This window comes from Mya arenaria, chromosome 13, assembly GCF_026914265.1.
Source record: "Mya arenaria isolate MELC-2E11 chromosome 13, ASM2691426v1".
In the NCBI taxonomy this organism is placed as follows: Eukaryota; Metazoa; Mollusca; class Bivalvia; order Myida; family Myidae; genus Mya; species Mya arenaria.
The window spans coordinates 36608019-36611587 of record NC_069134.1 but is presented as its reverse complement, the minus strand read 5'-3'; the positions used below and the strand labels follow the sequence as shown (position 1 = coordinate 36611587).

Here is a 3569-nt window from a genome sequence, read left to right as displayed (position 1 = left end):
CTAGTGTTTTCATGTATGAGGTGGCTACATGATGTAGAAAATGCAGCAATAGCATTATTATGCCCATTTGATTTTTTTTTTGCTTTAAGTATCTGTTTTGAAGCCTAGATTTGGCTTAAAATTAAGAGTACAACACTTTACCATTGTCTAAAAGTTGCTTATTTACACCTGATTTGCTATAAATCTCACTCTTTGGAATAATTTACACACAAACAAGTACTACAGAGTTGACTAACTTTATTCTTTTGAATTATTGAATTCAGAGCCTCATCTCCTCAGGATTCAGATTGCAGGACTTATAACTGCCAAGGGCGAAAAGCCGCAGCTTCATGTAACTGGAGCTTATTGGCACATCATTATCTGCAAGCAAGACACAAAATCAGTGTTTGACACAGAATAAAAGTATCTGCTTCTACTGTTTAAGAATGAAAAATGCATGTAGACACTCATTTGAGGCATACACAACCTTTTATGTAGGCATTTATGTGATAAATATGCAGAAAAGTTCATAATTCAAAGATTTTCTTGACAAAATTATTAAATATATAGTCTTTTGGACATTTTGCAATCAATTTTTAACAATTCAAAGGTTTAGAAGCGTTGAAACATTACATACTTAGAATTCTTTCTTACTTAGAGAGGATATTCCTTTCTCTGAAATCCTTGCCAAGAACCGGTAATGAATTCCATCACGAGACCACGTTTTGATCAGCATTGGTTCTTGTCTTTGAAAATACTTCTGTGGCTTCAGCAACCAGGCTGGCTATAGAAATAAGCAATAAATTAGTGTTTTTAAAGCTGCACTCTCACAGATTGAACGTTTTGACAACATTTTATTAAATAATTGTCCTGAGATTCGATACAGAAAAAAACTTTTTGGTGCCAATCTGGTGTTCAGTCCTTGAAGCCATTTTGAGTGTATTTAGGTGTTTTCCTTAATGCATAAAGGGAAAATGTCAATTAAGAAATGTTTGCTTAAAAGAGCAAACAAAGTACGAATAGATGCACAATACAGTCCAAAGACCAATACAAGTCAGCAGTTTCATAAGACAATGATATTATCTCAAAGCCGCACCAAAAACGGCATGAAAGAAATTTATTTAGGAAAGAAACAAACAGCTTATACGATCAAGAATAGCTGATATATGGAACCTTGATATCAATAGTTAAATGACGTAACGCTAATCAAATCGGAGCACAATATTGAAATAAACACTGATCATGATGTCATAACAAGCGAATGTTAATATCAAAGAGCAATATAGTCTGGTTTATTTCCAAACTTTTTGCCTCGAGGAATACACAACATGGCAATACCTGCATTGCTGAAAATAAGTCCACAGCTGTAATGTCAAAAACCAGGTGGCATGGGTGTCAGTGTGTGTATACCACGTGATATATTACGTCATATATGCTACGTCGGAAGGCAACATTTTGCTCAAAAAAAGACTTAAATCAAAGATAACTTTTCTTATACTTCACCATTTTAAATAAAACAAAGGGCAGTCTATGTCGTTTAAAGAGTCTTCGTTTTATGACCGAAGTTTCATAAGGTGATTAGTTTTAGCAAACACTTCGACAAACCTGTTTCCGAAATAATGTTTTGACAGTGCTCCGTCAGACGGCCGTATTGTGAAAAGGTTTTTCGAAGTGTTTTAAGAAACTAGACTCGCAATCAAACTCTGGTAAAAGACCGAAGGCGGGGCTCCGTAAGCGGCGTAGACTGCGCTATGTTTCATTTAAAATGGTGAAAAAATAGTGAAGTTGTCTTTGTTTAAAGTCTTCTTTCGAAGCAAAATATTGCCTTACGGCGTAGCATTTATAACGCAATTTATCACGTGGTATACACACACTGGGTGTATATGAAATACAAGAAAAAGTTTGTAATTTGTTCTAATCTGACATATCCCATTTACAAGTGATTTACATTGAAATCTGATTGTCCTTTACTACAGTAACACAACTTCTTTATGACCAAACATATTGCTATTTGAGCATTATTTAGTACACTGTATGTACATGATTTTTTTATCTTGTATGTCATGTTTTTTTGCCCCAATTTCTGGAAATATTTTATAACAGGTTCAAGCTTTTTAAGTCTGTTACGCTTAAGATTTATCGAGAAGCTGGAGAAGCTGGGGTCTTATCGCACACAGATTTGAGTGACGGTGTTTACAGTATTTACTGTCAACAACACAAACTTCTTGAGGCATTTTATTTAGACTTTTTTAATAAATAACAAGCAGGAATTTTGACACAATGGCTATTTATTACAAACTTGACCATGAGATTGAGTGTGAGCAAGCCAGTAAAGCTTGACTAACCTTTTTGGTGAAAAGTTACTAAATGGCGATGTAAATTGAAAAAATGGAGTTGCACCTAATTTTTTAAGTTGCAGGTCTAAGAAAAGGCATGACAGTCTGAATATAGAGGTGCAGTTGTATATTAAAGATGTGCACCTCAATTTTAAAAATAGAGGTGCAGTTGTATTTATGAAATAGGTGCACCTACATTTTAGAGTTTAAAAATATATCTAGAACAGAACATATTCATGAATAAAGAGATGCAAAGCTTAATTACATACAGGTGCACCTGTAAAGTAAGTGTATTTTAGTAACATTGATGATTCCCTCACCATGCAACAATGTTGTTTCATGGAATGGGTGCGGCATCTCTCACTCAGTCATGGTGGTGTTCGGCAGGATGGTTCGCCTTCTCCACACCCTGGACTGATTATTTAGTTACAATATTTTACACGATTTGTGGCCCACAGCAAAACCATCAACCTGCATTTGCCGATTTTTCTTTCAATCATAATCTCGCACTCTTATGATGTCAGCCTCCCTCTCTTGTCATACATTTAAATAGTAAACAATGCGTATGAATATCTTTAATGAACAAGTGAAAACAAAATATAGCGATGAACACAACATCTTCGGATCTGTTCGGATCGCAATTCATCGCATAACAATATATGTACATGAAAAATATTGATCTTGTTTTGGTTTGTATTGTGTCAGCAGGTCCCGTTAAATCTATATGAACATTTTAGAAAGTGTTAATTTATTCTATTTAAATGTATTGTTGCCATAAGGTGAACGGTGTCGTAAAAGTTATGTCTATATAAATTTAAGTGTGCAATGGTGGTTCTTGTTATAGTTATTTAGCCGTTTATTTTTTATGCCCCCGAAGGTGGGCATATTAAAATCGCACCGTCCGTCTGTCCGTCCGTCCGTCCGTCCGGCTCTGTAACTTTCCCTTGTATGGACAGATTTTAAAATAACTTGCCACATGTGTTCCACATACCAAGACGACGTGTGGCGTGCAAGACTTGTGTCCCTACCTCAAAGGTCAAGGTCACACTTAGTGTTTATTCACAATGGAGTGCTGCATATAAGGACATAGAGTATAGGTTGTCGTGTCCGGGCTATAACTTTCTCTTGTATGGACAGATTTTAAAATAACTTGCCACATGTGTATCACATACCAAGACGACGTGTCGCGTGCAAGACCCGTGTCCCTACCTCAAAGGTCAAGGTCACACTTAGTGTTTATTCACAATGGAGTGC

At 35.8% G+C, this 3569-nt stretch overlaps 1 long non-coding RNA gene across 2 annotated transcripts in view; it reads right to left on the bottom strand.

Annotated features, from left to right (window-relative positions):
• Window positions 1–222: 222 nt before the first annotated feature.
• Window positions 223–3569, bottom strand: part of LOC128212951 (uncharacterized) — a 5662-nt gene continuing 2315 nt past the window's right edge. Inside the window, exons 1-3 of one of the 2 annotated variants that reach the window (XR_008257648.1) lie at window positions 2636–2833; window positions 634–763; window positions 223–360 (exon numbers count right to left, since the gene is read on the bottom strand). This is a non-coding gene — a long non-coding RNA (uncharacterized LOC128212951). Of the gene's footprint in view, window positions 361–633; window positions 764–2635; window positions 2834–3569 lie in introns of those variants that run through there. The other variant, XR_008257647.1, reaches the window with a different exon arrangement.